General features: G+C 44.6%; 1 long non-coding RNA gene across 4 annotated transcripts in view; it reads left to right on the top strand.

The window, feature by feature from the left end:
* The first annotated feature begins 417 nt into the window (after window positions 1-417).
* LOC129381004 (uncharacterized) overlaps window positions 418-14042 on the top strand; it is a 75088-nt gene continuing 61463 nt past the window's right edge. For 2 of the 4 annotated variants that reach the window (XR_011891036.1, XR_011891038.1), the window contains exons 1-3: window positions 418-524; window positions 4713-4756; window positions 5359-5511. This is a non-coding gene — a long non-coding RNA (uncharacterized lncRNA). Of the gene's footprint in view, window positions 525-4712; window positions 4757-5291; window positions 5512-14042 lie in introns of all 4 variants that reach the window. The other 2 variants (XR_011891040.1, XR_011891039.1) reach the window with 2 other exon arrangements.

Genomic DNA, 14042 nt, shown 5'->3' with positions numbered 1-14042 from the left:
CTTATTCAGTGCAACGATACGAGGGCAAGAAACCGTCGTAGGATGCACTCTCTCTTCGATTCCGAGCAACAAAGCCGCATTCCCTTCGAATCACCATATCCGAAAAAAAAAAAAAAACGATCTCCAGCTATCTGTCTGGTGACAAGTGTGGGGCAACAAAAAGTCACTGAGTTCGTGGGAGAGGAAGGTAAACGTTTATGTGCTAATATGACAATGTTATGATTCCCCTGATGGCGGAGGACTGGCGAAACAACGGTCGATTGTGTTTCCTGCCCTGCTATAGTTCTTCCGGATTCAGCAGCGCTGCACATAATTGCGCCGATCAAACATGAGTCTTCGTGGCCCTTCGCTTCTGCAAGCACGTTTTGTTCTCGGAACATTTCATACAAAACAATCGTACATAAAAAATGCTGCGCCGCGTGCGCACAATGCCAGCTGGATAATTCTCTCGACTATTCGATTTTGCGCTGCTTGAAGCGCGGTCGCTGTTTCGAAGAGATTGCGAATGAATTGGCCCCGGAACGGTAAGAAAATTGCTACTCGACGAGTTGATATGTCCAGAACGGTGTTTTATAAATGGCAATCGTAGAAATAATCATAAAAAAAAATGTACGATTACTGTGACGTTCAGATTGTCACACATCATTCACCGCATACGAGTCGAGTCGGCGGCGTGCCCTCAGCGTGCGCTAAAACCGAGCCGCGTGCCATGACCATGGCAACTTGTAACGTATTAGAGGAACCCCCGCCATAAATTCACTGACATGCTCGAAATAACGCAGTCCAGTGGTTCTTAAATAGAAGCCCGCGTAGATGTTTAAGAGCCTGCAAAGACATTTCTATAGTTCGCGAGGTCTTCGCTTATTATTGAGCCTCCACAGCACATGCATGCGCTCGTTTCACCGTGACAATTTAGCATGGCCAAACGAGCGCAGAGTCTTCAAAGCAAGGAAGTATTAGATTAAGTGTCCCGCGAGAAGTAAAATACTCGAGGCATTAGAGAGTTTGAGCTTGTCCGGTACTCCGGTTAACGAAGGTGGACTGGGCGTTCTCCCAGCTAGGCTTAGACGTAAATGTGAGCTGCTGGAGCGGTGCAGCCACCTTGTGGCGCCGAGCTAATATTTCAGTAACCACGGAGCTGATATTGCATTAACCAAGCGTATTCTTTTTCGTCGCTGGTCTAAATTTTCGCAGTGGCGTAATTGTGTCACGATTTCCTAAATCATGGGGTTTTACGTGCCAAAACCACTTTCTGATTATGAGGCACGCCGTAGTAGAGTAGTCCGGAGATTTTGACCACCTGGGGTTCTTTAACGTGCACCTAAATCTAAGTACATGGGTGTTTTCACATCTCGCCCCTATCGAAATGCGGCCGCCGTGGCCGGGATTCGATCCCGCGACCTCGTGCTCAGCAGCCTAAGTGTCACGATTTCCCTCTGCCGAAAATTTACATCGGCACTGAAGTATAATATACTTTGCTGGCGCAATATTATCTCTGTGCTTGTGTGGTTCAGCTGTGCCCCATGAGGTGACAGCACCTGTCAAGCCGCTCGCCTTTACGCCTCCCACTCATCCAGTAAAACGCCCAGTCCGCCTGCGTTTACCGGAACGCCGGACAAGCTAAAGCACTCTACTATGAGGAAAAGAAATCGCCCTGAAAAGAAACAAACGACGTGGTGCTTGAATGTATAGAGATAAGTAAAAAGCAGAAAAAGAGAACGAAAGCCTTGTTTCTTCAAAAATTGGCGCGCTCTATACAATACGTCAGCAGTAACCAGGATAAAGAAGAAATAACGGCTAAACGCATCGATTCACCAAGTTTACAGAAGTGTGGATATTCTTAGCCTGAACCATATTTTAATGACGTGTCTGTCATTGCAGGAAAAAATACTTAAATGTTTTATTCTGGAGTTTCACGTGTAAAACCACGATCTGATTACGAGGCACGCCGTAGTGGGGGAAGTCAAGTAAAATGTTGGCCACCTGGCCGGGGTTCTTTAACGTACACCATTGGGAATGCCACGGGCGTTCTTGCATTTCACCCCCATGGAAATGCGGCCGCCGGGGCCGCGGATTTGATCCCGCAACATCGTGCTTAGCAGCGAAACGCCTTAGTCACTTAGCAACGACGACGGGTCACGCAAATGCTTTCCCGAGCTTTTAACATCGCTAGCGCCATTTCATCCCTCTTTCATCTTATCGGAGAACGCACCTGTATCTCTTGAGGATGCTGCAGAGTTCTTATAGGGAAATTTTTGTTTAATAAACTGTGAAATAATGATTGTTGTTGCTTCTGTAATAAAGATGAAGAGAGCACAGACAAGGCAAGTCAAATCAGCTATTCGATGCCTACAGTGCAGCCGCTGAGCCAGCCGGTTCGCCAGTGCTTCGTGCCAGTGTGGGCCGCTCGATCGGGCTTCCAGGTGTTCCTGCTCCGAGTCGCTTGACTGTCAGATTACGCCTGACGCTAGCTGCTGAACTGTTGAATACACCCCTTTACCCTTCAAACAGTTCTGACTATAGAAGCTTACCTTGCGGTTCGCACATTATGATCTCATGCAGTTTCTTTCGCGCTATACAAAATTAACAAGGGAAGCGGCTTCGATCTGGAGACAAATTCAAACCGATTCTATCCCTAGCCCCCATCGGCTATCCGAAATCTACCCGGATGAAATCTAACCAAACTGCCAACATTGCAACTGCATGAAGGCTACCCAAAATCACATTTTTGGGCAATGCGAGGGAAACCCTCCTCCACAGTCAATACTGCCAACTCCCTCCCATGTAACCTGGGAGTCACTCCTGTCGACGATTGACTATCAGATTCATGCAGAAGTAACTATAACTGGACCAAAACGGTCGTGGCAAGAAATTGGCCACCCCCCTTCGGATCACCGGCAAGCTAATTTAACGACCTGGCTATGCCGTAAATAAAGTTGTTTCTCTCACTCGATCTTTCTGCATCACTACAACTACAAAACTATCTGGACATTCATGCTCATCGTTTTTTTTTCTTTTTTTCGCTTATTCCGCGCCTGCTCCAGTTCCCTATACGACTCAGATACCAGTCAGTAAACTTAATTGCTTGGCGACAACAAAAAAAGAATGAAAACCCCGTGTTGTAATCAAACCAGTAGATTCATCATCGCGTTGTCCAAGACTAGCGCAAGAACGAAATGCGAGAACAACCGTGTACTTAGATTTAGGTGCACGTTAAGGGACCCCAGGTGGTCCAAATTATTTCAGTGTCCCCCACTACGGCGTGCCCCATAATCTAATCATGGTTTGGGCACATAAAACCCCATATTTCTTTTTTAATTAACACTTCAACACTGCAAGGCTAGCAGGTGTGGACAGGCTCATACTCACTTACATTTCCTTTGCGTTTTGTGACCGTGCATTTTTTTTAAAACTGGGAGTGTGGGAAAAAATACTGTGCTCGATGGAGACGGACTGCTTGAAGGAAATGACGTCCAGTCCTTTAAAAATTGAACATATGGCCACTTGCAAACTCCACTTCACGCAGTGATCTCATCGCGAATAGTTATTTTATACTTAAATTTTGGAGATTTCAAAAAGCACCGATAGTTCAAGCTTTGCAGCTTTTCGGAAATTGAAACACCTCTATACTCTTCGTTATCAGGTATTTGCCAGGAGAGCCCTGAAAAGCAGCAGCTATACGACCTATAATCTCGAACCTTGTGTTAACCAGGCATAAATAACGTGCTAGAAAAGCGACAATTAGAAGTGATTTTGAATATACACACACCGCAAGCATGACAAGCTCGAAGCAATGTACGGCTCCTATCCAAGAGACTATCGATTGGTCGGACGGGACGTCAAAATTCTGCACGCAATTCTGAGCAGTTGTCTAAGAGGTGCTGGCTTTTCGAACCTTCTTATGCTGCTAGTATAGTTATTACCTGGCAAGTAATAACACACACATAACAAGTACCCACTCTATACATTGCAATATCCGACAGCCAATTGTGCGCCCTAAGACCGTTAAACAAACGACACAAGATGGCCGTGATGTACCTATAGGTTGTATGTTTATCACTAGCCTCTAAGACACTACGAGCAATTCTTTTCTTTTTTTTCACTTTCTCTCTTTTTATATCGTTTTTGCACATGACCACAATTACTGTTCTGACTTTTAACATCAGTGCTTATATTCTTTGAGCTCTTGTGAGTTTGTCTTCCCTTTTTAGCCCGAGGCGCAGAGTGACTGTTATCGTTTCTTCGGGGAATCTACCCTGACGACAGTTTTTCAATATGACGAGGTCGTTATGTCTTCAGCTATTTCTCCCGCCAACCATCGCGTGCACCCCCCCCCCCCCCCCCACTTCCGCCTAACCGCAGATACTTTAACTATCTAGCTTATTGGCTTCGGTGGGTTCGGCTGAAAGCGCGCCGAACAGGACCAAGAATTAACGAGCTTTAATAAACATAGGGTCTCTTAAAGAATGGCTGGCTCAAGCCAAACATCTTGATGTTTTCTCTTTAAGAATGAGTGGTTCAAGACAAACTTCTTGAGGCTTGAACTCGCATAACGCACAACTTAAAATTCCGTCGCATGCAGGGAGTCCGCCAACAATCGGAACGCCCGAAAAACGCGAATAAAGCAAAAAAAATCATTTAGCGTAGTTTGCTTCGTCTTGCGGGCCTTAAACAACAGGAAGAAATATATCGCTTGTATTTTATCTTTTCAGGTTAACTATGGGAAACTCCATTATAGCTGTGATGCTCATATTTGGCAAGTATACGAACATGCTTTCGTCTATTTGATTTTTCTTCACCCTGCAAGTATTAGATTGTATTATATTATGCTTAAACGATACACGTGACACACGGGCACTCCAGATGCCTTTGAATTTGGTGGTAGCAACCAGAAAAGCGTTCACCCGGGATGACGCATGACAAAGGAGTATCTACTTTTTGTTAAGGGTTTGGGTAAAGGCACATGCCTTACTAATAACGACGGCAGAAATGCGCCGGGAGTGTCCATATACTTGGTAACGCAATCATATCGGAATGGCACCCATACGCTTGCGCGTAACCCGCGTTCACGAAGTGAAGCATCACTAATTTTTTGTGACGGTCTTCTCCACACCTGGCCGTTAAGGCGCTTAGAGAATTAACCTTCGTGCACAGGTGTTCCGCATTCTGCAGATCGTTTTTGAGCGCCCGTTCCCTGTTGCTACGCTGTTGCGCAGCTGATCGTTTAATGAAAGGCGCTATTTAGATAGAAATTATATTTGCAGCAATCTTGTTCGTGTTACGTTTTGCAGCGTGTACAAGGTCTCTTGAGCGAAGCAGTTTCTCATGTACCGCGGCGGGCGCAATGCTGCTGCCCAGGATCTCTGGCCACCGGGACAATCATAGAGGACATCAAAAAAACCTTAGACAGATTGAGGGGGATGGCAATAGGAAGAAAGGTGCTGCAGCTGCCCAAAATCGACGTTGACGTCTACATTGACGCAGACAGTCCTCTCGCCGTCAATTTCTCACGTGAGTACAGCGTTTAGCCGGGAGTGTCAGCCAGCACGTATACTGTGTGTTATGGCCTTCTACTGCACGCAGACTTGCGCACGTTACAGAAAAAAAGTAACCGATTATAATTAGAATTATTACATTCGAAAACGTAATTGGTTATCATTTACTGCCGCACAAATATAAATGAGCACTTACTCATAAGTAATCGAGTACTTCTAAGCGCGTATGCTTGGGTCATGTTGGTAACCTATGGTACATTTTCCAGCGCACAGAAAGTACACAGGACTGACAGGAACGACGCGGACACAGTGCGTCGTTCCTTTCAGTCCTGCGTCGTTCCTTTCAGTCCTGTGTCCTTTCTGTGCGCTAAAAATTTTACTACGGATAACTTCTACGTTAGCTTCCTCCTATTATAACTTTTTTTATGCATCGCATACATACAGTAAAGACAAGGACTTGGCAGCCACTTTACACATTTATAATCTGCACTAACAATTGCTTTAAAAGATTTCTTGTCATCATTCTTCGTTCTTGTTGTGAATGTGAAGACATCAGCAGCAATACTGAAAACTTGACCGAAGAGGATAACTAGACCGAAAGGCAGGCAGGTTTGCCGACTCGCTCGAGGATAGGGCGGTGTAGTATAACTTATATGGATCTTGTGCACAATATTGTGGTTACTCAGCACCTGGATCCTCTATGAAGCGCAGCGCTTCATTGACGATACCACTTGAAAAGTTGAAGAAGTCTTACATATGCGGTTTCCTACCATTAACATCCTTAGTGGCCTTCGCTATCGAGACATGCCAGCACCGGTTGAATGAGGAAACAATTACTGAGCCCCCAGGATTTCCTGTCTGAAAATGCGCATTCGCTAGGCTGCTGCATGGCAGGGCCTTGGGCCATTCTGCTTCACTTCACACCAAATTAATCTTCTCAAAGCTGCGTCCCCTGTTACAGCTTATCTCGTCAATGATTAAACTGGTTACATGTAATCTAAAACATTTTTTGAATTACAGTGAGTGTTACCGAGTAAACAAAGTTAATGTTAAATTACAAAATTACCAAAATCTGTTATGGATTACAAATTATTACATGTAACCGTTACATACAAGCCTGATTACACGTAAGACATGTTCGGCATGAATTCTTGGTGACCCTGACACATTACCTATGCATAAGCGTTATTTATTTTATACGCTTATTTTCGCAGCCGTGGCCGACACTATATAGGCCCAATTAGGGAAAATGCACAAAAAAGAGAACAGACAGTTGCAGGGTACTTTTTCTAGAATTATTTATGATGCTTAATGTGTTGACTGCGCATACACTAGAGTAAGCTTAGAATTATCTCGGTATTGCTTCTGTGCCAGCCAGATGCACATGAGGTATAAATAAGCACATATAAAGTAAAACCAATTAGAGATAGATAACGAAAATTTCTGCTGCGATAATCCGCAATGTAATAACACTTATTAAGGGCAACACTGAAATAATGCTTAATTGGAAATGTACATATACGCTAAAGAAAGAATAGCGCTCATATTCGATGCATTTGTAAACAATTAAAACAAGATTTAACTTATTTCAGTGGCTATTGCTGGTGTTCTTTATATAGGCTCACCGCACACATCAAAGCACAAGCATACACGCACGGATCCTATAGAACTATGCGCATTGTATGTACGTGTGTACGTTTCGATGCTGCGGTATGTTGCGCCCCTCTGGGTCAGTTAATTTTCAAAATTAGAAAGTAGAACCGGGCAGCAAACTAACGTCGATTGTCACCTTTGGTCAGTGGCACGTGGACACAAGCAAGCTCGCCGCACTGACACAGCCACTACATGGTAGCGTGGTCAATGTAGCGAGTTCGCTTCTGTTTTGTGCAAAACGTCTGCTTTTCGACTCCCAGTTGTCGGCGCCACTTTTCCATGGGGTGGGAAGCAAAACTAAGAATACCGCATGCTGATATGTTCAGAAATGTTGAAGAGCTTCAAGGGGTGAAAAGTGATGTGTAACTCTATATTACGGTGTCTCTTGTGTTTCTGACTTAGCTTTGGGGGGTATATAATTTATTTTATTTTTCTGAGCCTTACTCTTTATCAAATTTGACCTCTGTCAGTACACCGATAATAACGCTGACATGCAACTGATGTAAGAAGAAACATATTGTTAAGGCGTCCCCTGAATAGCTTTTAAACTGAAGAAAGTCTTTAGAGAAAGTACACGACCTTTTACTGTAACTCATATGTGTGCACTCGCCTCTCAAGCTGGTAAAAGTGTGCTCAATGTGTTTCAAAATGACGCACATTGAACATTTTATGGAAGCACACGCGGCCGTGTATAGTACACGGTGTAAGATTAGATTGATGTTCTCATTTCCACCTTTTCAGCGATAAGGATATATGAATACGACGAGTGGCTTAAAGCCTTAAGCCCCTATTGCTACTCTAGGCTTCCTTGACTCGGGCACGAGAGGACAACTGGATGACTCAATTTTAGATCAGTGGGCTGGTTTGGCCAAACTGCAGAGGACTTGAATGGCCATATAGCAACCGAATACACTGCATTCGATACCAAACATGTTCTCAATTGAGACTCCTTCTTTACCGATTTTCATCATACCTTAAAGTACTCAACGGCAGCTTAAACTGTGGACAATGCGCCTTGTTGTCTTCTCACGTCCGGTCATTCCTGGCTCAAGATCATATGACTGCCAGGTCAGCAAGGCAGATTAATAATTGTGTGGCACGCATGAAATTGGGTCATTACCAAATTACTCACTGTAGTCGAAATCATTTATATCTTCAAGTTTCCTCCTATAAACCATACGCAACCGTCACAAATATTAGACTCATTAAATTAACCTGTTATGTCATTGTTTGTACCGCTTAGTATTTTTCAATCACTCTCTTGTTTAAACCCTTACTTGCCCAACTGCCATTAATCGCCGGCTTCTAGACCAATTCCTCATTTGGATTTCCACCCTAAGCAATCTCAAATCAAAGACTGCGCTAAGCAGCTCCACTAGAACGTGCCCGTTCACATGACCTAGCAACCACAGCTAAACAACGAAAGGACTGTTTATCTAAGCAACGCTAAATATTGCTCTTCGTTTCTCATTTCACATTAGTTAAGTTCCAATAAATTCAACCACGGCTGGGATATACCACCCCCGCGCTGCATTGCCCTTAAAAAAATGCAATGAAGGTGTGTTTTACTTTACTTTCTAAGATCGCAAAAATTGTTTTAAGAAGCCATATTTAAAGGGGTCCTAAACCACCCCTCGAGCTTCGTGAAAAAACAGAGTTCGCGGATAGCCTACGCTGCTGTGAATATCTAAGCCAAATTTTGCAGTCGTGCGAGGCGCGTCACCTTTTTGTCAAACAATCTCTCTTTTCAAAAAGAGGCCTTCTCCTCGCCTCTTTCGAAGCTGTCGGAGACTTGCATATTTCGTCCTATGCGAGCTCCTCATAGACGGCTGCTATTGCCCTATAGCCGACTTCAATCAAGAAGGGTGGTTGGATCAGTGCGCTTCTGATACTCATTTACGGTGTATATTGATTGACGCAACTTACTAAACATGCGGAAGTGAGCGAAAATTTACAGTTCGAATTTTGATAAGAATTACGCACTTCCGATAGAAGTCGACTATCGTCTGCTAACTCTAGGTTGCGCCCGTCAACGTAGGAATGAAACTTTGGCCACACTGCTTATCGGGGTGTCGCAGCCGTATGGTATTTCGGTTAGTTTTGAGCACTGAGCTAGCCCAGAACTACGTGAAACTTAAGCCCAGACCACACGTACGCGACGCCCTCTCTCTTTGCCGTCATTGTCACATGAAGCATTGTCACGCCACACGCAACACCAAGTAGAACCGTAAAGAACATCAGGAGCTTCAGCGCTATAGATTCCTTGTGGGTGGTTGGATTGCAGCTGCAGCTCAGACGACAGCGCACAGCAGTATGTTGCAACAAAGCATGAAGTTGAACAGAATTGTTCCACTTCCTTTGCTGTATAGCAATGGGTGCAAGTACGTATAAAACAGCACTATTTTTCATCCCATTAAGACAGCCTTGGTTGCACGAACATTACCATAATGAGTGTCAAAACTAAGTTGAAGTTATTTGAGTCTGCCTGTAGCGTTGGGACCGTTTGCCCTCAACGGGAACCTTTGAGCATTTATCCAACGTTCTTCGTCTGACCTGCCTTAGCAGAGTGTGCACAGGGTCTTCCAAACAGCTTGTCGAACCGGTTTCGGAACGGTTCCTCCAATCAGTTCCAAGATGGTGTAAAACAGCTAAATAAAATACTTCAACTAAAAGTAACAGTTACGCTGAAGTTTTCGGTTCAGCTAGCTCCAGTTTGGTTCGACACCGTGGTCATACGGCCGCTTCTGACCTCCAGTGCAGACTAGCTCGTTGGCTGCTCTGTAGCACGGCAGCCATGCAAACCCTTAGCTGACCTTTAACGTGGAGCTAGTAATTACGGATTAGTGTGAAAGAAATTAAGCCGAACCTCCCTGAACAGGAACTGTCCAAGATATGTACAGTATTATATGGCAGTCGGCGTGGTGCGGAATGTGTTATGTGTGGTAACGATGTGTGTAGAGGTTATGCTGATGTAGTTTGCGTTATTTATTTAAAGATGCGTGAGGAGTACGAGCAGAGAGATGCACATATTTCCACTGTCGTACAGATACATCCCGCACCATGCCGACCGCCATACAATGCTGCGCATATCTTCGACATTTCCCACTCAGGGATGTTCCGCTTAATTACAGAGAAGCTGTGTATGGCTAGGGTTCTGCGAGAGCAAAAACCAGCGTTATCATCATTGGCTCGTGCCTCTGCTCGCGCGTTCGTCGTCGTCGTCGTCTTCTTTCACAGCTCGCTCCGTTGCCGCTCATCATGCCAGCGTTCCCATCCTGCTCTTCCATCTGCGAAGGCGCCGACGGCATTGGCCCACTGCCAGGCGGTGCGGTGATTTCGGCCTCAAATTCTTTGCCTGAATATATCGCGAAATGAAAACACGAATGTATATAACGAATGTATGACACGAATGAATGCGGATCTTCAAAAATAAATGTGTGTGCATACCTTTCGCCACGATGGCCACCGGTCAAGACAATAAATGTGTTCGTTGTTTTTGTTCCAAATTCTGAGTCACCTCTTTGTCGTGTGTTACACAGCTTCGCTGGTCATCCACCTTCACAGAGTGTAATGGCTCATATGATTGTTTTCCAGCGACGCTATTTACCTTACGGACCTGTACGAATGAGCCGTATGCAAAGTCTAAAGGGGGGGGGGGGAGTAGGAGGCGTATCTGGGTGGCTAACGTCCATAAAGTGAACAAAAAAGATAACATACGATGGTACGGCGGAGAAGGAAGAAAGAACACGTGATGTCACGGCGCGCCGCACCTGCGCAGTGGGCGAGTGCGCCCGCGTTGGCCTCTGTTGCTGCCGGCTTATTCTGCTGTTGTCTGCCCTCGATACAAGAGCGCGGCAGTTGTGGCGGTAAAACACAGGGCTGTGCGACGCGGTTTGCAAGAACCGGATTATGCATTGTTTTCCGGGCGTGCACGGATCTCATTCGAGTCTGCGTCCAAGCGGCGAAGGCGTGAGTGGCCGCCTCCTCCGAGTTTCTCCGGGGCGAAGTCCAAATCCAAGACAATGTTTCTGGACGCGGACTTTGGTCATAGTTGCTCGGTCTGCGATGGACAGCTTCGCAGGCAAATCCGCCACCATATGAGTGGTTCAGCGCGAATTTCTTTTTTTTTTTTTTGTGCGACGCCCGACGTGGCATATCCAACGCGTCAAAGCCATCGTAAGCAGCGGAAGAGCGAGGGCTGCGCGTGCACGTGTAACTAATGCAAAAGTGGCGCATCCTCTCTTTCTGGGTCCCCTTTCGCCACCTTCCATCGTCACTGTCGGGAGTTTACCAGGCCGTTCTAAACTATTTGCTATTGCGCTTTTAGTATAGGCTTAGGCATTTCTGGCCTAGATTCAACACATCCTTTCTGCGTATGGCGTATGGGAAACGGCGAGAGTGGATGGGCTCGTAGAATGCTTTCCGCCGGCGCGCCTGTTGTTATCGCGAACACTGGGTCGTTTGTCACTGTACTCCGAATGAGAAGCTATCAACCGCGCACGCAATGGGCTTAACCTGGGCATTCTTGCCCTGTATTGAAAAAGGGGTTTTCTGGCTTCACATGAAGTTTTTCGATCAGCTAACCGTATAATGCTGCGCTATAAAATCGTCTAGGCTGTATCGCGGGGACACAGCCGCAGTGGGGTACATGGAATGTCTTGCGCATGCTTCAGATGCTGTATGAGCGCACTGGTGTACAGAAATGACGTAACCAAGCACACTATACTCGTTGTCCATGAACACGGATTTGAAATGCCCTGTAGCGAACTTCCTGCGGTATTAGGGCGCACGTGTATTCTGCTCTGGTATTGGTCCCACGCTCGGGTTGTTGGGTGCACTCTGGATGCTCCTGCTGGACGCTGACGAGCTCGTCTCGTCCTCTACTTAAATTGCAGGCTAAATTTAGCCAAATCTAGCTTCAAGTGCGCCACGCGTGCCTACGGCGTCCTCTGTGCATGCGACCCATGCATGACGGAGTAAAGGCTTGTTTCCTCTAAACAGCGATAACAAAGTACACGACACGTGGCTAGTGCAGTTGCAAATACGTAAGCGCCTATAGGATAACATGCTTTCAATACATGATCTCCTGACCTTACGAAACTGCTGACCGGACGGCGAGAAGTTTCGCGCCAAAAAAAAAAAAAAAAGAACGCAGGAAAGAGGTGCTATCGTGTGATTGTATGCAAGGAAACTTATTTTATTCTCATTGATAATTACTTTTGACAGGAAAAATTCGGAACTCTGACGCAAGTTGCTTTGCGTCGCTGGTTAATATAATACTAAATCAGATTAAATTGGCTATCAACTCAGGCATATATTCCGGCGCAATGTTCATTAATTGACCTCACTAAAGCTTTTGTATCCATCAGTCATAAAATGCTTGAAACTAAACTAAGCTTTAGGAATTCTTGGACCAGAACTAGCCCTCATAAGAAGTTATTTATCGGGCAGACGACAAACTGTTTATATTTCTGCAGTATTCTCTAACCTCAAAGTTACGACTTAAGGTGTACCTCAAGGTTCGATAATTTGATCTCTTCTATCTCTGATCTACATTTACGATATCGCAAATTATCTTTATTACTCCACATCTTTCCTTTGTGCAGATGACCGGACAATAGTAGCAATAGATTCATCAATTCTTTCCCTAACTACAAAGCTTAGTAATGGCCTCAAGAACATCACAGAATGGTGCGAACTCAACTCTCTCCAGATTAATCTAGCTAAAATTACGTTTATGCTCTTCAACTCTACCTCTAAAGTTTCAACCTACTCTTCAGCTATTACGTTTCAATCACCTAAATTATATGGCGTTAAGCAATCCTCCTCCTTAGGCGTTATTTTAGACTCAATATATTCTGAACATATTTGCACCTAAAACAAAAGATAGCCTATGGGATAAGATTCCTAATAAATGCGGACGATACTTTAGCTGTCCTACTTTACTATCATTATACTACGCTTTCACTCACAGCCATATTACTTACTGTGTATCATCCTGGGGTAATACGTATCCCACACATTTACTTCCCTTACACCATTCACAAAACCAATTCATCCGGTTAATCACCTTCATTCCTTTCCACGCCAACGCCCTTGCACTCCTTCGGGAATATAAAATCCTTCCGTTTACACTTATGGTGAAATATCACCTAATCATCACATTAATCAAGACAATAAACAATCTCATTACGATTAATGTATTTGACAAAATATGCCTTACATTTCCAATAACATCAGGTTTGCTTTGAATGACAACTTTCTGCTTCCAAAAGTACGCAGTAACTATGGGAAACACACGGCCCAATTTGCAGCTGTAGCATATTGGAATAACCTGCCTAACGATTTAAAACAATGTGTATCATTTGTTACATTTAAGAACAAACTAATCATGTTTCTAATAGAAGGTTGAGCTCACGGTTCTTCTGTTTACTAGTACTGTTTTCTTGTATGCAAATTATGCTTAATATTTGTGCTTACTAGACGTTGCTAATGTATAACCACTGTTGCTTACTCACTTCTCTTCATGCACCTCAAAACTGGAGGTCCCCTTGCAGCCTTGAGCTATGGGACTTCCTTCATTTATATTCAACGCAATATATACAACCTTTGTAAATAATAAACGTTCTTTGATTTGATTGAATAATCATACTAACAATATCTTTTAATTTGATCAAATACAAAATATGATACCGAGCACACCGCCGCTAGGGGGGGGGGGAGGCTTCGCAGTCCAAAAACGCTGAGAAACTGCCCTTAACAGCCGCGCTGTAAAAATTAACGTGTTAACAGTAATGCCGTTACATTTAGCACGTTACCCTTAACCCCGAATTATAACGACAGAGAAGTACCATACGGGTCCATCCTTTCACCGAGGACCGCGGTCTTAATCAA

Source organism: Dermacentor andersoni, chromosome 1 (genome assembly GCF_023375885.2).
Source record: "Dermacentor andersoni chromosome 1, qqDerAnde1_hic_scaffold, whole genome shotgun sequence".
Classification (NCBI taxonomy): Eukaryota; Metazoa; Arthropoda; class Arachnida; order Ixodida; family Ixodidae; genus Dermacentor; species Dermacentor andersoni.
This window is presented reverse-complemented; position numbering and strand designations above follow the sequence as displayed.